The 26,324-nt window shown below is 38.4% G+C and overlaps 1 long non-coding RNA gene across 1 annotated transcript; it reads right to left on the reverse strand.

The window, feature by feature from the left end:
• Positions 1 to 2,189: 2,189 nt before the first annotated feature.
• On the reverse strand, positions 2,190 to 26,273 carry LOC140533659 (uncharacterized). The gene is made up of 4 exons (XR_011977020.1): positions 26,189 to 26,273; positions 7,776 to 7,863; positions 4,783 to 4,896; positions 2,190 to 2,405 (listed from the first exon to the last, which is right to left on the reverse strand). It is a non-coding gene; the product is annotated as an uncharacterized lncRNA (long non-coding RNA).
• Positions 26,274 to 26,324: the final 51 nt, after the last annotated feature.

Genomic DNA, 26,324 nt, shown 5'->3' on the forward strand with positions numbered 1-26,324 from the left:
ATTTTATAAAAATAACAGGCATAAGAAAGGGATAGGACCAAACTGGGAAAAGATGAAATTTGATGTAAAGTTAGTAAATATTAGAAAATGAAAAGTACTCTGGAATGTTCATTTACAAACAGATGGGGATAATAGTCATTCTGACTTTAAATGACATACAAATTTTGAGAAATAACATCTCTAGAGTAAAGCAAAATAAAGCACACCTAGTAAAGTACACCTGCAGGCTTTACAGATGTTCTGAATTCCTTCTGTCAGGTCCTCCCTCCTTCTTTAGCCCTTAAGTAAGAGGTGATCCTAATCTTTGATGCCTCCATTCTGCCAATTTTAATTTTGAATCTTTAATATATCCTATTTTCTTAATCCTGTTAAAAAAAAAAAAAAGACACACATATGCTAAGCTATCCACCCAAAACCCACAGTAGAGCAAAGTTTCTGTTAAAACAAAGAGAATCTTCCACTTCTATCATTAATGTTTGTTCCAAAATCCTTTCCTTAGGTCCCAAAAAACAGACAGATGGCTAAACAAATAAGAGATGCTGATAGAGGGAATTTGAGCACGTCATTACCGCATTATGTGCTTAAGACTATGTCTTAAAAGGAATCTCTTGGAATTTGAGTGTTAATCTAAATTTATTGACTTGTGTTTTTGGTTTTTGGTTGCTTTTTTTTTCTCATGGGAAGCTGCTAAAAAGCTAATGTCCAAAGGTAAAGCATGTCCTCCTCATTCTCCTCAGTTGTTTTTTGCACATTTCCCATTAGTGTGGGAGAAAAAAATAGAGATTGAACTTAATGCTATATATACTCTGACAGTTCCCAGTTTTAGCCCTCATCTTCTTTTTCCTCTACCTCTTTTTTCCACTTATTTTATTTTTTCTAATTATATGTAAAGATAGTTTGTTTTCAACATTCACTTTTATAAGATTTTGAGCTCCAAATTTTTTTCTCCCTTCCCTCCTCTCCCCTCCCCAAGACATGAAGTCACCTGATACAGGCTATACATGTACAATCATATTAAACATCTTTCTACATGAGTCGTGTTGTGAAAGAAGAATCAGAACAAAAAGGAAAAAGCACATTCCTCAATCTCTTTATGCCAATCTCTTTATGAACTTCAACTGAGCCTTTATGGTTGTGATGTCTGATCCAGACAGTTTTTAACCCCTCAAAATACATATACACACCCTCTCTCCTAACCCTTGCTTTTACCATATCTTCTACCCTGACTCCATGGGAAGCTGAGGTGGCCCTAACATCTCTCCATTTATCCAGTTTTCTTTGGTCAAATGCATCTTGACTGAACAGAAAGGATCGACTCAACTGAAGCACACGTTTTTTACTCCTGATACCTTCTGCTGTTGATGAAGTCCAAAGAAAGTTCACTAGTTATCTGACAATATTCTCGATGACAAGGCTCTGTAGATGCCTGAGAACCTTCTGTGCTAGATCACTGGCACTCCTCTTTTTCCCCTTCTCCTTGTGGAACAATCACTTATCTCGAGCCCCCAGATTTCCTACACCCCATCTGCACTTCCTGTTTACCATGAGCCACTTAAGATGGGGACCAATAGTAGATTCCATTTCTAAAACGAAGAGTGAGATGGGGAGTTGGAAGATTCTCCTTTTGTTTTGTCTAGTTTTTTTTAAGCTCTTTGACAATAGGTCAGAAGAAATAGAGATGAAACTCAAGCCAGTTAATTGTGCCTTAGAAACTACCAACTACATATTTCTTGGATTTCCTTTTTATTTATCCATTGTGGTTATGCATATTTTATGCAAACACATGCATGAATCTGTGTGAAAGAATATACAAACATAAAGTTACACAATCTAGAGCATGTGGATATACGATATACGATATGGTCAGGGTGAACTTATAAAAGTTTACCAAGAGCTTGATAATTAGAGGACCTCTATCCATGCTAGTATTTTGCTTCACAACCAAATTTACCAGCACCCACTAGTGACATGTTAATAGTTGCATCCTCATATTAGACCCACAAAAGAACATATTCATCAGAATGTACAGAAATATGTGCTGCATTAGAAAAGGAGGGCAAAGGAGGAAAGTGATAGGCGACCCCCCCTAAAAAAAGCCAAAACATCACCAGAAACAAAAATAAGCAAAAGAAACCCCAAAACCAACCAAGCAGCCCACTCCACCCCACCCCCTCCCCTGCCTCCCTGAGATGTCAGCATCTCTGCTTGGTGGAATTGAAACAGCCATAGGAACAGATCACGAATTCTTCAGAAGGAGAGCAGTGACGAAAAAGGGGCAGGACCATTTGGTCTACGAAAGGATCCCCTTAGATATCTCAGCTGATCCTCGGCACGTCTTCTTGCCCATTCTCTTACGCAGGAAGGTGGAGCTAATGTTGCTAGTGTCGACACATGCAGACAAATGTCTAAGGTGGGAGGAAGGAAATAATTGTTTGGTTTCCGGGCCCGCCTTGACCAAGCTCTCTCTACACTGACTCATCTGAGGATGGAAAATTAAAATATAAGAGAGAGAAACTTGGCTATCTGTTACATTCGGAGCCCAGTGTACTAAATGAAACCACAAGCGCAGTGTCTTACCTGATGAGATGACAGTAGTAGGGTGGGTAAATATAAAATCATATAATTATTCCAATATAATCTAATAACTATTGATAATATTATAATAAAATGGTTAGTCTCCATAGGAACTTTCTTTGTTCCCAAAACAGAGGATATCACCTTTTCTTGTCTAGCCCATTAGACTGTGATCTCTGAGAGCAGGGACTGTACTTTGACTTTCTTTGTATCCCTAGTACTTGGTACAGGGAAGGCGAAGGGGAGGGAACAAGCATTTATACAGTGCCTACTATGTGCCAGGTGCTAAGGGTTTTCACAAATATTAGCTTATTTAATCTTTGCAACAACCCTTTCAGAAAGGTACTCTTATTATCCCCATTCTACATTTGAGGAGATTGAGGCAAATAAAAGTTAAGTGATTTGCCTAGGGACCCACAGCTAGTAAATGCCTAAGGCTCCATTTAATCTCAATTCCTCCTGATTCCAGACCCAGCTCTATCCACTTCTCCAACAAGTTGCCACATTTCCTGGTTTACTGAGTTCGATGACTGACTTCGATAGACTTAGCTCTTCTCAGCAAAGCAAGGATCTGAGATAACTCCAAAAGACTCATGATGGAAAATGCCATCCACATTCGGAGAAAGACCTGTGGAGTCTGAATGCAGATGGAAGCGTTCTATTTGTTCTCCTTTTGTTTTATTTCTTCTTTCTCATGTTTCCTCCCAAGAATTCTTCTAATTCTTATTTACATCATGACTAATGTGAAAATATGTTTAAAATGAATATATAAGTAGAGCCTATATCAGATTGCATGCCATCTTGGGGAGGGAGGGTGGAGAGGGAAAGGAAGGAAATTTAAAACTCAAAATCTTACGGAAGTGAATGTTGAAAACTAAAAATAAATTAATTATATAATTTTTTTTTAAAGTTTATGGACTGATCTACTGATACTATCACCACTGTGGTGCAAGTTTTCTTCCCCTCACATCTCAACTATGGCAGTTGCCTGCTGATGGTGGATATCACTGCTTCAAGTCTCTCCCCACCCTCCATTCAGCTGTCAGATCTTCCTAAAGCCATGGTCTGACCACATCATCCCCATATTCCACTACAGTGGTTCCCTGCTGACTCCGGAATCAAACATGAGTCTTCAGGTGTGCTTTCCAAGCCCTCCTAGCCTGGCCTCTTTCTGCCTTTGTAGTTTTCTTAACCCCACTCTGCACACTCTTCCATCCCATGTCATTGGCCTCCTTGCATTTCCCAACACAGGACACTCCATCTCATGATTTCAAGTACTTTCACCAGCTGTTCCCATGCCTGGAATCCTTTCCTTCTTCTTTCTCTACTCTCTAGTTTCCTTTAGGTCCCAGTCAGTCCCACCTTTTTCTGACCTGCCTTAATCCCAGTGCCTTGTGCATGTTTGTTTTACCACCATTAGTCTGCTAGCTCTTTGAGAGCAGGGATTGTTTTTCTGCCTTTCTTTGTAATTTAGCACAGTGCCTGGCATATGTAGTAGGTGCTAGCAGATTGACTGAAACGGTCAAGTGATACTCAGAGTTTATCTTCCCTGTACACCAGGTCCTGCTTTGGGTTTGCCTGCTCAGATTCCCCCTTAGAATTCTCAGCTCCAGATCTAATTCCCCCATTCCCAGAGAAAAACAATGTGCCTTTTTTGCCTTCTAATTTTCCCACCCTCCTCCCATCCCACTTCTCTAGCTGTGAGTGAAAATTACAAGTCTTAGAGCTATAAAGGAGCTTATCTATTGTGACATGCCCCTTTTAGCCAGAAGAGAAAAACCTAGGGTGAGGAAAATGGGATCGCCTCTGCTACTCTTTTGAAGTCCCAAGAGTTCTCAACCCCCTCCCCTTTTCTTTATTTTTGGAAGACTCATTGATCCTTGTCTCTTTCTGATACTTCTACCAGTCCTTTTCATAGTCTGACATTCCTGAGGGGAACCACAAGGACCATACAAATCTAGAGGAGGAGAGTTAGAAGATGCTTGAATGCCCAGCTATGATTGCTTTTGTCAGACTGAGAAAGTGTCCTTATCGACTATCAAAATATAATGAAATTAACTTATAAAAATATGTATTTTATCTTCAAATTTATTGTATTTTTAAAAATTTTTATTTTTTCAAAGAACACATCTACCTTCTCTTCCCCTCCAAAAAACTCTCTTCTTAACCCTTAACAAGAAGAAATTGTATAAATAAACAAGAAGATACCTTTTTAAGGTGTGCAGGCCTGCCAGTGCTACCACTTTGCTCCTTTTTTCCTCTTCCTCCTCCTCCTCCTTCTCCTTCATTGTAGTTAGTTTGAAATTCTGGATTTGCTGATTTCTTTGAATTTTAGAATAATGTAGAATGCATCACTTGGCCTCACATTTCCTTGTATGACTCATATTTATATTTTATAGCATTATAATACTACATTATATTAATGTACCATAATTTTTCAGCTATTCTTTAATATCTTTGGACATATAAGTTATTTCCAACTTTTTATTATTATAGATAGAGCAGTTATGAATATTATTGTGTAGAGTTAACACTTCCCCACTTTTATGGTATTTTTGAGATAAAGATCTATTAATGGAATCACTGCATAGTAAACACTTGAGGTTAAAAAATAGGAGTATTGTGACTCATTCCATTTTTCCATAGCACTTTCCAAAATGTTTACACTGGTCTGTAGTTCTACCAGCGATAAAGTCCTTGTTTCCCCATAGTCCTGCCAGCATTGGATTTTGTTATCCTTTGCTCTGTTGAAAATTCTAGTGGGAACAATTTGTTGTCATTGGGTCCTCTTTTTGTGTTACCAATACTTTGTGTATTTTCCTTTATAAATTGTCTTTATAACTTTTGACCCAATTGTGAGTAATTCCCCCAAAACTGAAATTGGGGATGTAGGTCTATGTAGGTGTATGTAGGCCTATGTAGGTCTATGTAGGCCTATGTAGGTGTATGTAGGTCTATGTAGGTCTATGTAGTGTATGTAGGTCTATGTAGGTGTATGTAGTGTATGTAGACGTATGTAGGTCTATGTAGGTGTATGTAGTGTATGTAGGTGTATGTAGGTCTCAAAAATATGCATCAGTTTCAAATAGATTTTGGATGTCAGACCTTTATCAGATATATTTATTTCAAATATTTTCTGGGTCATTTTGTTTTAATTTAAAATAAAATTTTGTGTAAAACCCTAACATCTTTATTTACTCAAATCCATTGTTTTTGTCTCCAATGATTTCTACTTTTTGATTGATGGATACAAATGCAGTGATGAAATTCAGTTGATGCTGTATTTCATTTTTAAATTTTTATTTTTTTAAAGAATGCAAATCTGTCTTCTCTTCCTCCTCTCTTTTCCTGTCCTTACATAAACACTGAAGGGGGGGAAGCCTTGTCCCAGCATTGACCACGTATGTAAATTTTTACATGAACACATATATACACACACATATGTGTACATTATACATATATATACACACAATTATATGTATGCAAGTCTCATGAGTGCTTTAGAATCATAGCTGGTCGTTGCATTGATTGGAGTTCTTAAGTCTTTCAAATCCGTCTTTGCAATATTGTTATTATTATCATAGAAGCTGTTCTCCTGCTTTTGCTCACTTCGCTAAGTGTCGGTCCATACTGGTCCTACCGAGTTTCTCCAGAACTGTCCCTTTCATCATTTTTTTCAGCATAGTAGTATTCCATCACATTCATATAGCATAATTTGTTCAACCGTTCCCCAATTGATGGTCAAACCCCCTCAGTTTCCAGGTCTTTGCTACCACAAAAACAACGGGTATTTTCTTTTTTTTACATATTAATCCCTTTTTAAAAAAATTTACAGATATAGATCTAGTAGTTACCCAATTTTGTCAAGCACTAATAATAATTACTAATAATGGCTCAAAAGCAAGTGAAGGTTTGTAAAGCGAGCGCTCTCTGGGTGTTATCTCATTTGATCCTCACAACAACCCTATATGGTAGGCGGAATTATTATCTTCATTTTACAGATAGGAAAACTAGGACCGAGAAAGGTGAAGTCCCACAGACAGCAAATATCTGAAACAAGATTAAACTCAGTCTTCCCGAGCCCAAGTCCAGTGCTCAGTCTTCTTAGCTGAGAATGGCAATTCAGAGATTCTCAGTGTCTCTGCCCAGGCTCTTCAATTTGAGCAAAGGTGTGGCTAGGGGTGTATCAGTGTCAGCACCCGTCCTGTACCTCTAGAGCCATAGTTTCATATGGGATTGGGAAGAAGCTGATTACTTCTCTTCAACTTTATTGAAGTATATTTGTAACTCTAAAATATGAAATTTTACTTTGTGTTCTGTTTTTTTCTTTATTATTTTTGGTTAGAATGACACTAGGGACAGAGTAGACATCAGATGACTAGGAGTCTAGGCTGTGACACTCCTCCTCGGTGCACTTTGTCCCTTCCTTCCTTGCCCTCAAAACTTCCTCTCTCCACAGTGAAAGTAGATAAGATTGTTAGATATATTCTCAACAGTTTTAGCTTTTCTAATGTTGTGTATAGTCTACTAACGGATTCCTTATTTATCATTAAGAGAAGAAATCGGCATGGAGAAAAAAGAGCTGGGTTTGGAGTCAGGAAAGATCTGGATTCCATTCCATTTGACATATCATGGCCCTGGGCAAGTCTCTTCTCCAAATCTGTTTCCTAATCTGAGAAATGGGGATAATAATACGGATTGATAATTATGTAGGAACAGTGCCTTATAAACCTTAAAGAACTATAGAATTTCAGCAATCATCCTTACTATCAGTATAGTATGTAATAATTCTATAGAATGTATTTCTCTCTAATGAAAGACATTTAGAAAGTACTTCTATGCCCAAAATATCAATCATAGAATTAAATAGACCTCAGAGGTCATCTCATTCATCCTCTATCTAATAAGTTACCTCTACAACATCCTGACAAAGGGTCACCAAGTTTGCTTGAATAAAGTAACAGAGCTGACAAATAGACTTAAAGTATAAAATGCGATATAACCAAGGAGATAACATGTTGAGGTAAACATTTGCAAGATACCTGACCAAGGTTAGGAGTTAAGCTCAGTAGATTCAAGCATATTGACCATTTGCTAGGATAATTATACTGCTAATCTTTTATGTGCTGATATAGTCACCACATAAAAGAAATAAGGCAATAGGTCTCCTCCTACTCCCCTAAAAAAGGATCAGATTTTACCTCTCCTTTATTCTCCGTTTGGTTGTCTTATGAATTTGTAGGGCCCTTTAAAATGTTCTCCTGTAGGCAAATGATTATATGTCTTCACCTAGTGAGGTAGAAAGCATTAGGCATTTGAGTTAGTTAATGGAAACAATGATATTACAGATTTTATGGTCTTCCCAATTATCAAAAAGCAGCATGGTATAGTGGACAGAATGCTACCAATGAAACCAGGAACACCCAGATTCAAGTTCAGTCTATGATCCATATTGGCTGGATGACCCTGGATAAGCCTGTTTAACGTTTCAGGGCCCTAGGCAATGCTCTTAAGATCATAAGTTGCAGTGAATGTGCCAGCTTGCATTGTTAGAGGGAGTTTCTTCATCTGGGGATTCTCTGTAATGAAATTAAAAGTCCAGTCCCTATTCCAGTGACCAAAATACAGTAGTTTGTTGTATTTTGTTTATTTTTCTTCAACTTCTGCCTTCCTGGACTTCTCTGGGGCATCTGACACTGCTGATAACTTCTTCCCCCTTGGTCCTGTTTCCTTTCTTGGCTACCATGACTCTTGTACTTGGCTGGTTAACCTTTTTCTTCTCTGGAAACTGGTACATTTCCTTTGCTGGCTCCGCTTCCTGCTCCAGCCTTCTTAATGCAGACGTTTCCCAAGTGGTCTAGCCTTGCCTCCCCTTCCTTTTCCTTTCTCCTACTATTTTACTGGAACTGTTCTTTTCAAAGTCAGTAATGACCTTTGAACACTCTTGGTCATTTTTTTCCTTTTTGAAACTAATCATGTGTCTTCTTTCAACACTGGTTCTCCTCATTACTCCAGGCACACCTTTGCTCTCTCCTATGGAGCAATCTATCCCAGCTTGTTGTAGTAGATAAATAGCTGGGCCCTCTGAGTTAGGACAACCTCCATTCAAGTCTTACTGTTGGCCCATACTGGCTATGGAACCCTAGGCTACTTTCTCAGACTGTAAATTGAAGAGCAGGTACATATCTGTATAGTAAAGGGAGTGTGCTCACTAGAAGTTCCCCATCCCAATAAAATCTCAGGTCTGGGATAAAGTAAACAATACATAAACATTGTCTTGTGTCAGATCTTATGACAGATGACAAGTGGTTACTGGACAAGGGAAAGCCAGTATGACCAACTGAATCAGCCCTATCAGTTGTGAGAAGAATACTCTGCAGTCACTACCAGAAAGCCAATAACCAGACTACAAAGAGTCAGAAAGTGAAAAGGGATGAGGAAATCAAGGCAGGAAGAGGATACTATACTTTTAAGAAGTTTGCTGCTGAAATGAAAGAGTAAAAACAGTGAATAGTTGGAGGGTCTAGTCAGATCTGACAAAATATTTTTTTAGGTGGGGGGAGCCCTAACCATGTTTGGAATGGGCATGATAGAAGAGAAAGATGATAGAATTGATAATGAGGACAGGAAGAGTGCCAGAATGGATGACTGAAGATACAAGGCTATTTTGGGAAAGTTGTTCCTAGTAAAGTCGGTGAAAGGAGGTGGGGGGGGTCACAGTTGGGTACTTAAAAATGAAAAAAGTTTAGAAGTACCATTATGGTGAACTGGATAAAAGTACATGAGATAAGTAAAAATATTATCTAAAATAGTTGAAGGCTTAGTTAAGGTGAGATATTGTGAATTTAGAATGAATCCAACACAACGCATTTTGGTTATCTTTGAATTTCTTGATATTGACATCTTGATGTGCTAACTATACATAGATTTTTTTCCAATGGCAACAAGATAAGACCATATTCCTGTAACCTTTCTAGCATTTGCCCCATTTACCAGTGCATAGGACCTTTTTTTTTTTACCCCCATAGGGACTTTTCATAGGTGAGGAAGCATTTATTGCTGTTCAGTCATGTCCAACTCTCCATAACCCCATTTGGGATTTTCTTGGCAAAGATACTGGAGTAGTTTGCCATTTCCTTCTCCAGCTCATTTGACAGATGAGGAAACTGAGGCAAGCAGAGTTAAGTGATTTATCCAAGGTCACACAGCTAGTAAGTGTCTGAGGCCAGATTTGAACTCAGGAGGATGAGTCTTCCTGACTCCAGACCTAGCACTCTATCCACTGTGCCAGCTAGCTACCCACAATGACATAGCATGGTAGAATGCAAAGGCTACTGAACATGGCTATTGCATGCTTGACCAGGCAGGCCTTTGTTTAAACCCTGTTATTGACACAAGTTTCAGTATCATGTGCTAATAATCATTTCACCTCTCAGCCTTAGTTACCTTATCTGAATAGGAGTAATGTGCCTGTCGTACTTACCTTACAGCTCAGCATCATGTTTGTAAAGTGCTTTGCAAATCCTGGAGCCTTGATAGGTATTTGTTACTATGAGTATGCTTTCAATTAAATAATTGGAAAGATAGCATGTGAAAATAATGAAAAGTAGTACTGGAGCTCTAGTGAATAGACTTGGCTCCTAGTCTGAGCTCTACCATTTAACTAGGTAGCTGTATGACCTTGGACAAGAACTTCAGTTATCTCACCTGTCAATAGAAGATGTTGAAACAGGTAATCTCTAAGGATTTTTCCAGCTTTAATGTTCAATAATTCTAAGAAAATTCATGTATATTATATTTGCCATTTCTAAGACATGATGAGCATTCATAGGATATTCAGAAGAATCTAAGCCCCTTCAAGAGGCATCGTGGATAGATAAGAATTAAAGTGAAAAAGACTTAAATTTAATTTTCCCTCTGCCACATGCTGGTCATGCAATTCTGGTCTTCCCAACATCATGCCTGCTTCATACACATTTGAATTGAGTAGAATTGCATTTTATAGGCATGAACAGTTCTGTAGTTGTTGAGGGGGCAGCTAGGTGGTCCAGTGAATAGAGTGCTGGGTCTAGAGTGAGGAAGAATCAACTTCCTGAGTTCAAATCTAGCCTCAGACACTAGCTGTGTGACTTTGGCAGGCAAGTCACTTAATCCCTTTTGTAATCAGTTTCCTCATCTCTAAGATGAGCTGGGGAAGGAAATAGAAAACTCTTCCAGTATCTTTGCCAAGAAAATCCCAAATGGGGTCACAAAGCGTTAGACATGATTGAAACAACCTCAGCATAGTTGTTGATTCCTATATTAATGGACTGCAAGGTTTATATATGAGTCAATGGTGTAATGGAGCAGTTAAAAGTTAATGTGATGGTAGGCTCCAAGAATAAGTCACTTGATTCACCTCTGAGTGTCCCAGGCAGTTCTCTGAAGACAGAGGTATATTTGCATTGAGAGAGGAAGTTCTTTTCCTGAAACACTCTTTTTGCATAGTCCTGGCTCAGAGTAAATGTAAATATTAACTGTTTCTCTTGCGGCCAGCAACCCTGAAGGTCTTCCTCTCCCAGTTCGATTTTTTTTTTTTTATTAAAGGAGTCATCTATTCACTCACCTATTCACTGAATGGGTGTTGCCTCACTAAAAGTGAGAATCTGAAAAGACCTTAGCTTAAAAAGGCCAAGGCCTCCCACTGCATCCTGGGCCATCTCCAGTTGTCCTGATGGATATCTTGCTACTGGATCCAGATGGCTCTAGAGGAGAAAGTGAGGTTGGTGACCTTACACAGCCCTTCCTCACTTAAATCCAATTCACTTGCAAGTCATGGCATGACCTTCATGATGTCATGGTCCTCTTTCAGAACACAAGACAAACCACAGCTCCCTAAAGCACAGGTCTGCACCTCCCTACTCAGTAAAAGCCATTGACTCCCTATTATTTCTAGGATCAAATATATAACATTTTCTCTATAGCTTTTGAAGCCCTTTGTAACCAGGTCCCTTTCCTACCTTTGCAGTCTGTTTCCCAGCTCTGCGTTTTCACTGGCTATCTCCCATGTCTGGAACACTCTCCCTCTTCATCTTCATTTCCCGGCTTCTCTCAAGCAAGGATAAGTTCATAGTGGTTGTTGTAAGGTTGTAGTAGACTGCGAACTTAATATGAGTCATTCAGGTGATGGAGCAGCCAAAAAGATCATAGGTTCCAGGAGTAAGGAGGTGACAGTGCCACCAAACTGTATCCTGGTTAGACCCCTCAGGAGCGTTGTGTTTTCTTCCAGGGACCACATTTTAGGGAGTATGTTGATGAAAATGATGATGAGTTACAATACCAGCAGCAATAATTAATGTTTGTATGGCACTTGAAGGTTTGCAAAATACTTTACAAATATTATCCCCTTTTATCCTACAAATTAGGTGGGAAGTTAGGTGCAATTATTATCCCTATTTTATAGATGAGGAAACTTGAAATAAAGGTTAAGTGACTTAGCCAGGGTCACACAGCTAGGAAATCTGAAACTGGCTTTGGAATTGAGATCTTTCCGACCCCAAGTCTATTGCTCTCTGCATGTCACCCACTGCCTAGCTGCATAGATGTTGAAGGGCATCTAGAAGAGGGTCTGTGAAGATTCATTAGTTGAAGGGGGCATGATAGATTCAAACATATGTACAGTATATGGATATAAGTATAAACATATACATACATTTAAAATAAGTTTTATTGATGTCTTTTTTGTTGTTTTTATACCACAATCATATTCGGTTATTTGCTCTCTTAATCCCAAACTGATCCCTTGTGACAAATGAAAATAATTTAAAACATCAAGTACAGTTTGACAGAGTATGCCATAGTCTGTATCCAGATACTTGAGGGGAAGACATGGAAGATTCCTTAGATTTCTTGTGCTTACCCAAGACAGCAGAAGTAGGAACAAGGTATAGAAGCTGGAAAGAGACCAATTTAATCTTGAAATGAGGAAGTGTTTCTTATCTTAGAGATATCCAAAAGTGAAATGGGCAGCCTCTTACCTCTCACTGTTTTTCTTCAGAGCAAAGGCTCAGTTACTGCTCCTCATATATGTCATAGAAAGGATTCTTATTCAGGTATTGGTTGGACCTGGTGACATTTGAGAGATCCTTCTGTTCTCTGTTACTTTTTTTGTTTAAAGCCCCATGTATGATCTTTTCCATTCTATTAGAGTCATCCTTTCTCTGAAGTAGCTTGAGAACCTGAGCCACTTTGAAATTATGTCACCCTTTAAATGGATTTCTTCCCTATGGACTTGGTCCAATAGAGCAGCTTTCCATGTCTTTATCTTCCTCCCCTATCCAGTACAGAGATGGTGGAATCTAGATAGGACAGCTTTACTAGAATAGATCATTATTTTAAAAAATGCTTACAAGTCTCTCCATTTTATGTCTGTTGTGTTGCTTCCAGTTTCATTTATAAACGCTTTCTGGGATGATTTGGCTTAACTGGATCTCTTAGAACCAAGTTTTTTGCAGTCCTCTTTTCTTTTCTTTTTTTTTTTTTTTTTTTTGTGAAGTGGTAGTGATAGTCTTCAGCCATCTTCCCCTCTTGTGTTTTGCAACATTGGTGTTACATGTGGTGGCTAATCTTTCTATTTTCTGAAATTTCTCAAGTCTCTTTATTGTGATGATTTTTGCATCACTTAAACTTCTCTAGGAAATGATGATAAAGTCACTTCTTTATTTTTATCCATTTCTCCCTTTTTAGAGTTGAGAGGCTTGGATGAGTTAGACCTGGTGTAATCATAGCGCATGCTTAGTCTAGGGGTGGGGAACCTGCAGTCTCGAGGCTGTTTGTCTGTTCTATTACACTAGCTTTGAAAAAAATTCAAATTCAAATAAATAAATATTATATTCTTGTATAATTATATATTGTATGTTAATATATAATAAATATTTTAATGAATTTAATAAAAATTACAATTAAAATTAATTTTTATTGCTATCTTTTGTTTTTTACAAAACTTTCTTGCAGCAGTCCTTCCTTTTCCCATCCCAGAAAACCATCCCTTATAACAAATAACATTTTTTAAAAGAAAAAAACAAATCAGAAAAACTTATCAGTACAATCAACAACTCTGAAAAAATATGCAGTTTTCCACACACACGTACCTCCCTCATCTACAAAGGAGTGGGGGGAGGTGCCTTCTCATAACTCTTCTTTGGAGCCATGCTTATTCCTTATAATTCTGTAACATTCACTTTCATTTGTTTAGTGGTGATTGTTCCTTCCATTAGAATTATTGGAGTCATTGTGTATGTATATTGTTTTCCTGGTTCTACACACTTTACTTTGCATGAGTTCATTAGATCTTTCCTTCCTTCTCTGTATTCCTCACTTTCATCCTGGCCTACTTGCTGTATTTTGTATAAGAGTCATCTTCTTTCTCCATGCCTTTGTACAAACTGTTCCCCTATGCTCAGAATACTCTCTTTACCACTACCTCTTAGAACGCCTAGCTCTCTTTGAGACTTAACTCAAGTACCAGCTCTTTAAAGATACCTTTCCTGATTCCTCCAATTGTTCAGGTCCCTATTCCCATCGAGGTATATTGCTTTTGTATGTATCCTCTATAATACTTTGTATCCCACACAATTGAAGGCAGGAACTGTCTTATTTTTACATTTATAATTTCAACTCCTAGCACAATGCTTGGAAGTAAACACTTATTAAGTCCTTATTGATTGAATTCAAGTCCCCAAGCACTGTAGTGTCTCCTCAGTGAAATGCACGTAATATGAGACAAGTCTAACCATGCACACTGAAAAAAACAAAATGCATGAAAATTGAATATTACACAGATTATGACATGTACCTACTTATATAAATCATTTATATGTTGAACAAAGTGCAAAGATGGATAATGAAGAGAGCCTGGAATTCAATAGGATGGCAGGATCATTCTGAGGAATTTGCAGTTTTCAGTGATGGCAGCGTGCCATTGCAAATTCCACCATCTCATAGTGAATCTATATGTTTAGACATTATAAAACACATTAGTCTCAGAAGAACTAGGATTATAAATAACCCAGGGGACAATGGAAAGATATATGTTGGTTATACACAATAGGTAATACACTAAGGCTGTGACTTGGTCCACTTAAGAGGTGGTATAAGAGACAATATGAAGCATGATCTGAAAAGGAGGGAGAGTGAGAATAGAAAGACAACAGATGGACATCCTGAGGGGGATACTGGAATTCTTCAGTTCAAAGTAGAGCAAACCTTTAACACTGAGTAGATGGTGTATAGATAAGAATCAAACAGGCTAAGAAAAGATGCAAAGGTACCAGCCTACCTCTGGTACCAAAGTCATTAATTTCCACTTTCATTCTTATCCTATGGCAATAAATACACATTGTGATACCAATCCCAGGCATAGACGTGCTGGATATGCTGGCACATTTTTAAGTGAACTTACTCTCCCTCTGTAATGGGCAATAAGGGGTGGAAATGGATATCAGACTTGGAGTAACACAAAAATCCTATACTCTTCATGGAAAGCACTTATGACAAAGAAATCACTTAGATCAAAAAGAAAGTTCTCATCATCAAAGTCCTTGGCATTGTCAAGTGATTCTGCATCAGAAACAGACAGGATTTTATCTGTAGAAATGACATTAAAGAAGCTGTTTGGACCTTTCCCTCTGACATGTAGGTCAGACCTTTTATATGTGTTGCTTCATTTAAAAAGCAGGGACCGCCTCCGCTTTTCTTTGTGAATCCTTGGAGCATTGTGTTCTGCAGTGATAAATGTTTTGTCATTCAGTCATTCATGGATCTGGTCAAAACAGGGAAGTTTGATTAGCTTCATAACAATGTCATAGAATGATAGCACTAGAAGGGACTTAGGCCCCCTACATTTTCCTTTATAAATTAAGAAACTGATAGCAGATTGGTGAAAAATGGCCTGCTTAAATCCTGGGACATCCAGTTGTGTACAAAGCAGCAATTGAGTTTGGCAATATTTTTGTGCTGTAAATGTAATGGCAATATCTGTCTGCGTGTGTGTGTGTGTGTGTGTGTGTGTGTGGACTGCGTTTTATTTATTTTTATACTCATTTTCTCTTCCATTCCTCCACCCAACTGAACAATAAAAAAATAAATATGACATCGTGGCATGGCCATATCTTTATAAAATGAAGATCCAGAGACTCAAAATCTGATAAAATTTAGAGAAATAAGACTGTGATAGCTTCTTTCCCATAGTAATGGGACTTCCATTTTTTCAGGTCATTTTGTTAGCAGTGTTTTTGCTGGGACATTGGTTAGAAATTCAAGATCCATGAGTTTCTTGAGAATTATAATCCTGAGAAAATATTTTTTTCTCATCAAGCCCCCTCCCTTCATTTCCAGTTGTTTAATTCATAACCCAGAGAAATGTAAAACTTTTGTGGGTTTGGATTTGTTTGGTTTTTTTTGCAGATGATTTTGAAAACCAGTCCTACATCAATACATCAATCAACAAGCATTTATTAAGCACTTATGGTTGGTTGTTGTCCTTCATCTTCGAAGAGGACCAAAATGACATCACCATGATAAAATGAAATTTCAGTGTGTCCGACTGTGTCTGACCAGACCAATAGGAGCTCAGAATGTTCTGCCGCAGGTTGGGCACAGATAGTTCAAGTGAATATTTGGGGTGGATATCCCAAATTTGTGCATCCTGTGTTTACTTTGTGCTGTCTCAATTCTGCTTTGCTCAAAAATCACAGCACCTTTTCTTATGTGAGCATGCCATGCTGAACAGTCCTGTGCCAGTGTCTCCCATGTTGCATAGTCAAATCTAGCCACCATGTGATCACCTGCCCCATGCAAGTTCTCCATAAAATAGTCTTTTTTGCAAGTGTTCATTTTGCATTCGAACAAAGTGGCCAGGCCATCAGAGTTACACTCTCTGAAGCATAGTTTGAATGCTTGGCAGTTCAGCTCAAGCAAGGACTTCAGTGTCTGATACCTTATCATGCCAGGTGATCTTCAGAATCTTCCTAAAACAGTTGAAATGGAAGTGATTCAGTTTTCTGGCATGGTGCTGATAGACTGTCCATGTTTCACAAGCATATGACAATGAGGTCAGCACAATGGCTCTGTAGACCTTCAGTTTGGTAGTCAGTCTAACATCTCCTCTCCCAAACCTTTCTTTGGTGCCTCCCAAACACTGAGCTAGCTCTGGAAATGCGTGCATCAACCTCATTGTTAATGCATATATCCCTGGAAAGTGCACTACCAAGGTAAGTGAACTTATCCACAGCATTCAAAACTTCTCCATTTGTTGTAATTGATGGTTCTGCATATGAATGGTGTGGTGGTGGCTGATGGAGCACCTGTGTTTTTTTGGTGTTAATTACTAAGCAAAATTAACACAGGCAGCAGAGAATCGATCCATACTTTGTTGCATCTCAGCTTCAGAGACTGCATTGAGTGCACAATCATCTGCAAACAGAAAATCATGCACCAACACTCCCTCCACTTTGGTCTTGGCTTGTAACCTTTTCAAATTGAAGAACTTACCAGGAGTATGGTAGTTGACCTTGATGCTGTGTTCATCCTCATTGAAAGCATTTGTGAACATGGCTGAAAACATTATGCTAAGAAGCATGGAGCAAGCACACAGCCCTGTTTCATTCCATTGGTGACTGGGAAGGCACGAGAGCTTTGCCCATTATCCGGAACCCAGGCAAACAGCACTGGAGTTCAGGAAGACCTAGTTTCAAATCCCATCTCAGATACACCTTAGTCTATAGTCAGTAAACATTTTTTTAAACACCACCTAGCACAGAGTGGATTGAAATACTAAATAGTAATTGTTTCTCTTTTACCAGGAACCCTTAGGGTCTTCTTTGCTTTTTTTAATTTTTTTAAATTTTTTTTGATTAAAGGGGTCATCCCTTGTTGTTGTATTTGTCCTTCGTTCTGGAAGAGGACCATGACATCAAAATGATGACACCCATTCAGTGAATAAGCTTCTTTAAGTAGTTGCTCAAGGGATGGCTCCTTAAATAAAAAAAATCAAACTAGGAGAAGACCGTCAGGGGAGGAGAAGGAGCATATAATGCATGTAAACTTAGCCTAAAATCACCAACAGATACAATGATCTCTGTTTTTTTTCCTAGAAAATCTTTTTGTTTCTTAAGCAGTCTCTTCATAACTAAGGGTGTTGGTTGCTAAAACTTACGTTCCTATCTTACTTCAACTTTTTGAGTTTGGTTCTTCTATCCATTTAATAAGGTTTTACCCATGCAATCCCCTATCTAGGCTCGCTCAGTGCCCACCTCAAAATGGCAGATTGTGCTCCCTCAGGGCAATCCCTATTTCTCCTTTCCCTACCCTCTCCGGAGTGTACTCTTCCATCTGTGAACTAACTCAGTCCCTAAGAAAAGTGACCTCAAATTTGTATCACAAAGGTACTGAAAGATGCATGTAGAAAACAAATGGCTAGGGGCGAAGGTGGGGAGAGTACCTCCTAATTCCTCATTTGGGAAGTCCTTTTCTTCAAGGAAGAAAGACTTTCTTTAAGGAATCCTCACCAAGTTCATATTAATGGGAAGTGTTCCCTTAATCAGTTAAACTGATTCCATTCTGACATAGTGTCTGGACTGATGGGCTAATCCATGGCTGGATTGGAGCTTTACTGTCCCATTCATTATTTCTCAGAGTACAAAAGTATTTCATCATATTCATATACCATAACTTGATTCTGTCATTCCCCAATTAATGGACTCCCCAGATCCCTTCTTTTTAAATTCATTTTTCAATGAACAATAATTTATTTTCAAATTTCATTCATTTTAAATTAATTAGAATGTATTTTCTATCCCTTCCACTCCACCCCACCATTGAAAAAGAATTCAACCTTGTAGCAAGTACATATAGTCAAGCAAAACACATTCTCCCTTTATCCATACCCCAAAATGTATGTCTCCTTCTGTATTTTGAGTCTATCACCTCTTTCAGAAGTGATGGGTAACAGTTCATCATCAGGAATCTGGAATCCTAACTGGTCATTACATTGTTCAAAGTCTGTACAGTTGTCTGTCTTTGCTATGCTGCTGTTATATTCATCATTCTCTTGGCTTGTGCCCTTCATTCTTTGTTGGTCATACAATCACAGGCCATAATTTGTTCAGTCATTTCCCAAATAACAACACCCCTTTAGTTTCCAGTCCTTTGTCACTACAAAAACAGCTGCTATATTTTTTTCTACATGAATCTTTTAAAAAAATAAACTTCATTGGTATCTTTTGTTTTTACTTTACCAAGAGGTGGAGGTGAGGAAGGAAAGTATTTCAGGCATGATGAACAACCAGTTCAAAAGCACGGAGGTAGGGAGATAATGTATGGGGAACAGTGTGGAGGTCAGTTGTGTTGGGAACAGAGTGCCTGAAGGGAAATGTGTAAAAGTCTTAGAATGATAGGTCAGAGCCAAAGTGTGAAGATTTTTAAATGCCAAAGGAATCAGTTATCTGTTTGTTTTCTAAAGTAGAAGTCAACTAAGGCTTACTGAACAGGGGAGTGACCCAGTCAGACTTGTGCTTTAGGAATATCAGTTTGGCATTTGGGCTGCAAAGAAGAGACCCACTTAGGAGATTATTGCAATAATTTAGGCATGAGATGATAAGAATATGGATTGGGGTGATTGTGCTGGAAGTGAAAAGAGAAGAGAAAGATGGAGAGCTTACTTTTCCTAGTCAACTAAATATAGCCCCAAGTTCTAGCCAGGAGTTCCAGTGCTAAGAGCTCCACAGAATAGTACAATTTCCTTAGTGTGGATGAAGGGTGGACAAACCAGTTTAGGGAGGAGATTCAGTGTTTTTAGAATTTGGATATCTGCATTTCTTCACCCTTAGGGCTTAACTTATTTATTGCTTTCTAAACAACAGGCACAATCTACCAAAGAATAATTTAAAAAAAAACAAACCGAAGACAATAAAAAACTCAAGTGCCCTTGAATACCTTACCCATTGATACATGGTACAGAGATGGAGATGTAGGAGAAAGAACTTTATAATCAGGAGAAACTTGGATTATAATGTCATGTTGTTCTCTGTAAATTGGTGATAATAATACCTACCTCACAGAATTTTATGGAGAATCAAATAAAATGATATGTAAAGTCTGTAAAACAATGTTATACAAATGTATTTGCTCTCATTATTGACCCGGGCCAAGGAAATCCAGAATTCAGAGGAAATCCAGAATGGAGAAATATGGAGGTAGAATTGACAAGACTTGGCAACTGATTGACTATAGTGGGAGGCGTGAATGAGGGTGGAAAGCTGAGGGTGACTTCTAGGTTGTGAACCTTGGTGACTGGAAAAATGGTGGTATTGACGAGGTTGAGGGGTGATAGGGGACCCCAAAATACCAATAGTCCGGGTCATGCTTGAATGAATTCGACTCAAGCCTTCTTAAAGCCAAAGAAAATAAAGTTTATTAAAGATTCGCCAAATTGGGTTGCCTCTTAAGGAACCTAAGCGTTAGTGACGCTTGTATTCACAAGCGAGCCAGATAGAATCTCAGCTAGACAGAGTCTGAGCTGGATTGCATCTGAGCGCCTTCGTGGAGGCAAGATGGAACTTACATACAGAAAAGAGTATAGGAGGGATCTGAGGGGTGGTCTGGTAGTCCAGAGTAATGGGAGGAGGGATTTAGGAAGGGTCTTGAGGAAAAGTCCATAGAGGGAATCCAAGGAGAGTCAAAGGCTGGAAACAGCTGGAGACTATCCAGAGATATTGGACAAAGGAGAGTTTGGGTGGGAAGCAGGTGGGGCAATCCAGAGATCTTGATAGGGGCAGTATGGGAATGGATACAGATTTTGATGGGAGTGGTCAGCAGCCTGGGGAATGGGGTTTTGATGGGGATCAAGGATGGGGGGGTGCAACAGAGACCTGAGTAGACTGAGACTGCTGGAACAAATGGGAAGATTAGATTTGAGTAAGAAAGTCCAAATTCAGTGGGAAGATTCAAGGGGAGCTCAAGGAGGCTCCCAGAGTCTGAACCCCATCAGTATGTTCACAGAGAGAGACAAAGCAAAGCAAAAACCCAACGCTTTTCCTTCCTCACCCCTACCTCCTCTATTAGCTTACTTTTACTAGTCAACTAAAGAAAGCCTTGTGTCCTCACTGGAAGTTCCAGTGCAAAGAGCCCCACATAATTACACAATTACTTTTATGTGGATGAAGGGTAGGCAAACCAGTTTAGGTAGGAGATTCAGTGTTTTTCAAATTTGGACATCTGTATTTCTTCACCCTTAGGGCTTCATTTATCTATTGCTTTCTGAACAAGAGGCACACTCTATCTGATAAAGAACAATTTTTTAAAAAAGCAAATACATAATAAAAACTATCTCACAGATGCGCTATTATTCTAAAATAATAAATTGTTGACCTTAGCTAGTGTCTTTGGCTACCTTACACGTTGACATATGGTGTGGAGACAGAGACGTAGTAAAGAGAACTTTATAATCCGGAAAAACTTGGATTGATATGTCACATGGCACATTGTGTTTTCTCTCTAAATTGGTGATAATAATACCTACCTCACAGACTTATCTGGAGGATCCAATGAAATGATGAGTAAAGTCTGGAAAACAATATTACATAAATTTATTTGCTCTTATTATTGACCCAGGCCGAGGAAATCCTGAATTCTTCATAACTTCATATGTGTTGACATGTGTACATGATGAATATGTGTCATATTTGAAAGCACTAGTTGTTAAACTAGCTAATAATCTCCCTTCCAAACAACTTGCCACTCAGGATAGATAAGAAAAAATTTGCAGTTTGAAAGTTATTTGAAGTTATTATTAATACTTACAAGATTGATGGTCATTTTCCTATTAATTCCCATGCCTTTCCATATCCTCTAGACAGGTTTATTGGGTCTATTTCTGTTGAGGCAGCTGACCTAGGGTAGGTTTGCCTCTCAAGTACTAAGAAGACCAAGTTTTAGTAGGTTTGTTTTGGACTAGAGATATTATCTGTAAACCATTTGAACTCCAGTTTCTTCTCTTCCCATTGCCAATGTATTTAGTCCTGCCCTAAAATGTTTAGAGTCAGAGAGACAAAATCTGGATCCCAAAGTTTTATCTCTGGTTTGATTAGAAGTGGAGAGTGAAGATGGAAGCTACTTTTCTATATTTCCGGTAATATTTGTGACAAAATAAAAAAAAAAAGCACTGTAAAATTATTCTTCTATCGGATAGGAGGTGAAGGGGGAAAGAGGTAACAGAGAAACAGAAACAGAGGCAGTAGATCGAGCCTTCTTTGTTTCTCCCAGTTCCTCTCTTTCCTATAACATCCTCCATTCCCTCACTCCTCCAGCAGTGTTTCTATAAAGATAAAGGGGAAATGACTGGGTCCTAGAAGGGTATGTCACATTTTGTTCCTCTGTCCACAATTCTCTCCGGGGCAGCTAGCTATATCATGCTGTGAATAGAACACTGGACATGGAATCAGGAAGTCCTGAGTTTCGACTGATACTCTCTATGTGACTCTGGGTGAGGCATTTAGCCTTTGTTTGCCTCAGTTTCCTCATTTGTAAAATGGGTATTATAATAGCACCTGCCTCACAGGCTGGTTGTGAGGATAATATCGGTTAAGTGCTTCATAAACCCTAAAGATATATAAATGCTATTTCTTCTTTCATCTCTTCATTTCCTTCACAGGAAAATGTGACTTGTATGTCTTTGTCATCTAGAGTATACATTTCAGCAAAAACTTATCTTTCTGCAGAAGTTTATAGATATATTTTATCATAAAGATGTAAGAAAAGAGCACTTTTGGATACCAGTTTATAGTTTCTGGAACCTCCCTCTTAGTTACCGAAAATTGAGAGTAAAATTCTGGGGTTTTTTTTGCTAGAAAATACACTGATTTACTTAAAACTTTCTACCCCATCACCAGAAGAGTTTAATTTTTATGCCTTCCATCTCATATCTGGCGGGAGGAGGTAGTTTCTTTTACACATAATACCTCACAGTCTTGCTCTAAAGATTAAAAAAAATTTTTCTTTTAATTTGATACCTATTAAATTTCAGAATGCCCTTGAAAAATGAACTTTACCATAAAAGCTACATTATACACATAGATAAAAGCTTGTTAGAAAAACTTTATGAGTACTGGACTTAGCAGGACTAAGGGAAAATGAATAACTCATACAGACCACCAAGGGAATAGTGAATGAATGAAAAAACATACATAAAGTGCTTACTATGTGTGCCCTAAGTTTAGGAGTATCAGTTTAAACTATCACTAACCAAAATTTTTGTCAAGGGGACTCCCTTCCAGCCTATTGCTTACGAAAGGTCTCACTCTGGGTCCTGCTTGAGAGGCATGAGAGGTGTTCCTTTTATGGACACCCCACCTCCCAACACTGTAAGTACTAATTCACTATTTAGCTAGATCTATGCTAAAGTCTCATTAGAAAACTATTTATGCTGTCCGTTCAAGCGTATCCTTCCTTGCTCTTTAACTTGGTCATTGTCTCTATTTTCTCTAACTGAACCCTCCTTTCCAATCATTTCCTTCCCCTGTCTCTCCCTTTTGTCTTCATCATTAGTTCCTTATCTTCTCTTTTTACACCATCAGTTTCCCTTATTTTAGTAACCATCTCTGGTAATTTTATCTGTCTTTCCAGAAATTCAAAACTCTTGGTAAGATTTTGGTCTCGCTAGCAAAAGTCATCTGTCTTCCTGTGCAAGCCAGGGGAGCTCAGGTATCCGTTTGTTTATTTTTTGAAGGCCGGGAGGGAAAAGAATGAAGGAACTGGGGTAGGATATCAACAGGTAAACAGGAGTGGAAATAGGATTAGAACTGGGGAATTCTTAGGTAGTCAGCTGGATACACATTAACTTAGTATGTTTTGGGGTAACCAGCTGTGCACACGTTATCTTAGCATATTGTCTTTCTTAAGGGCTAGGACAAAAATTGCCTTCTTTGTCATGGGGAAGTGAATAGACTGTGGTTACAAATGGTTGGTGATATCAACTTCTTTAGGAAGGGGAAGTTATTTAGTACTGGCTGATTAGGTATATCAGAGTAAAGTCTTCACCCTACAATCCCATGCCTTCTTAGGGTCCTGCTGACCTTTCATCTGAGTTTGACCAGAGGCAGAGTGCAATAGAAAAGCACAAGTAAATTGTGGGTAGTGGGACAGAATGAAAACCTGCCTTCTGTGTCAAAGTTGCCTCCCTATTCATCTGACTGGAGGGAGGGGGAGTTTTAGGAATCAGAATATTGGGACTTTGCCATGGAATCCAGTGACATGTAATATTGATCTAGTTAAGAATTCACTTGCCAATACTTGTTGCATCGACAGACAGTATATAACCCTGAGACTAAATGGTCCATTTCCTAACAGGCTCCGTCCCTAGTTTTGGAAGATTTTTGCTGGGCTAGTTCCATCCTGCTTTCTCTTTAGAATTTATCATAGTATTCTTTATCGCTTCTTTATAACCACTAGATGGTGTTGTATTGTGCACAAGCATGTGAATATTATACTCTAATCCAATGGAAAAGCCTACAAAAACTAAAAGTTAAAAGTAGTATAACTAGAATCAAACTACCAGGGTAATGTCAAAAACATTTTTAGTGACTTTCTTTTGTAATAGGATTAATCATGCAATTGCCAAACATTTATTGCATAGCTTTTATAAATCAGATGGAGCTAGGTGCTGCAGATGATGGTAGTAAAAGATCAGAGATATAATCCCTGCCATCAAAAAGAATATATTCATGTTGAAGAGATAGAACATATTCTTAAAAGAAAAAGAGGGCAAGAAGGAGGAATTGAGCATAGACTGAGAGAATTCTCCGCAGATTGGACAGGAGGAGAAAGGGTGATGAAGGGCATAAGAGAAATACCATAAACAAGTCAGTGGAGATTGTAGGGAAGTGATAAGGTTGGAGAAGTAGTTTGGGGCCAGACAGTACCAAACCTCAAGGAGTTTGAGTTTCATTTGTTACATAAGGATAAGCCATTGTCTCTTCAGAAAGAGAAAAAATGAAGAGATCCAGAACATTTAGGAAGGAGAGAAAAAATGAAGAGATCCAGAACATTTAGGAAGGGAAGACCCCAGATTTCCTGCCTGTCAGAGGAAGGCAGCAATTCAAACAAGTTAGATTGCGTTTTTTACCCTGCCAATTCAAATGGTCACCAGGTGCCGAACACAAAGTATCCAATAGGTTTAGAATGTAATCATAATAATGCTAATGAGAATTCACTTTTATATAGGCTTTACAATTTACATTTTCCTCATAACAATTAAAAAATCCCTTCCTTTTAAAATTTAAATTAATTTTTAATTTTTTTTCATTCAACACCTTGTTTCCCTCCCCTCTCCTTCCTCCTTTGAGAAAGAAGAGGCCTTTGTTCCAAATTTGTATTGCAAAACAAATTCCCCCTTTGGCCTAGGCTACCCCACCCCCAATATGTCTCAGCACTCTGAATCCATCACCTCTGCATCTGGAGGTAGGTAGCATGTTTCATCATTAGCCCTCTTAAATAATGGTTAGTCATTGTGTTGAGCAAAATTAAAGTTTTTCTAACCTACTAGTAATGTTATTCTAGAAACTTTTCTACTCATCGCTCACTTTACTCTGCATCAATTCATACAAGTCTTCTTATGGTACAAAAGTCTTTCATCCTATTCATATACCAGAAGTTGTTCTGCCATCCCCCAATTAAAGGACACCCAAGATCTTTTCCTTTTTAAAGGAAATTTTTTACAAAATCCTCATTTTTCAACTAACAAGCATATTTTTAATTTTTTTAATTTCAATTAATTTTAATCAATAAAAATATTTTTTCTATCCATTCCTGGAAATAGAAAGCAGCCTTGTAACAATGGTTACATATAGTCAAGCAAAACAAATTAGCAAACTATCCATGTCCAAAATACGCTGGTCTTATTCTTCACCTCTGTCAGGGCTGGGTAACATAGCTCATCATCAGGCCTCTGGAAATCCTAACTGCTCATTGCATTGGTCAGTCTGTCGTAGCTGTTTGTCTTTATAATGCTAGTGCTGTGGTTCTGGTGCTTTTTACTTCCCTCTGCATTAGTTCATACAAATCATAGGCCATAACTTGCTCCATCATTCCTCAATTAATGACACCCCTTTAGTGTCTAGTTCTTTGCCACTACAAAAACAGCTGCTATGTATATTTTTAACGAGTCTTTTTAAAATGTTATTGCTATCTTTTTATTTTTACTTTCCCTAGGTTTCCCCTTGTATCCTTTCCCCTCCCCACCATACAACAAAGAATATTTTTATAGGGATCATTTTTCAAAGGTCCCTTCCAACTTTTTAAATATGTGATCCTAGAAATCTAATGAAGTAAATAGTCCCAAGTATCATCCTCATTTTACTGATGGGCGAACCGAAGTACATCCACCAAGGTTGGGTGACTTGCCCCAATCACAAAGATACAGGAGTCAGGCAGGACTTTGGACCTAGGTCTTCTAATCCCAGTTTAGCACCATTTCCACTATAAAGTCCTTCCCTCTTCTTAACACCGTTAACATTCGCTTTCTTTGTAAAAAGGCTTTCCTTATCTCGCTCAGCAAAGGTGATTTGGTATGAATTTGCCCTACCTCCTCACTTCTGTACACATCCGAATGTCTACGAAACAGAGAAGCGGAAGGTTTTTGACGAGGATGGGTGGGGATAACGGGGATGAGGGAAGGATGTGGCTTGAAGAGCGGAGGGAGTTGGTGCTTCTCTAGGTGG

Source organism: Notamacropus eugenii, chromosome 3, assembly GCF_028372415.1.
Source record: "Notamacropus eugenii isolate mMacEug1 chromosome 3, mMacEug1.pri_v2, whole genome shotgun sequence".
NCBI classification, from domain to species: domain Eukaryota; kingdom Metazoa; phylum Chordata; class Mammalia; order Diprotodontia; family Macropodidae; genus Notamacropus; species Notamacropus eugenii.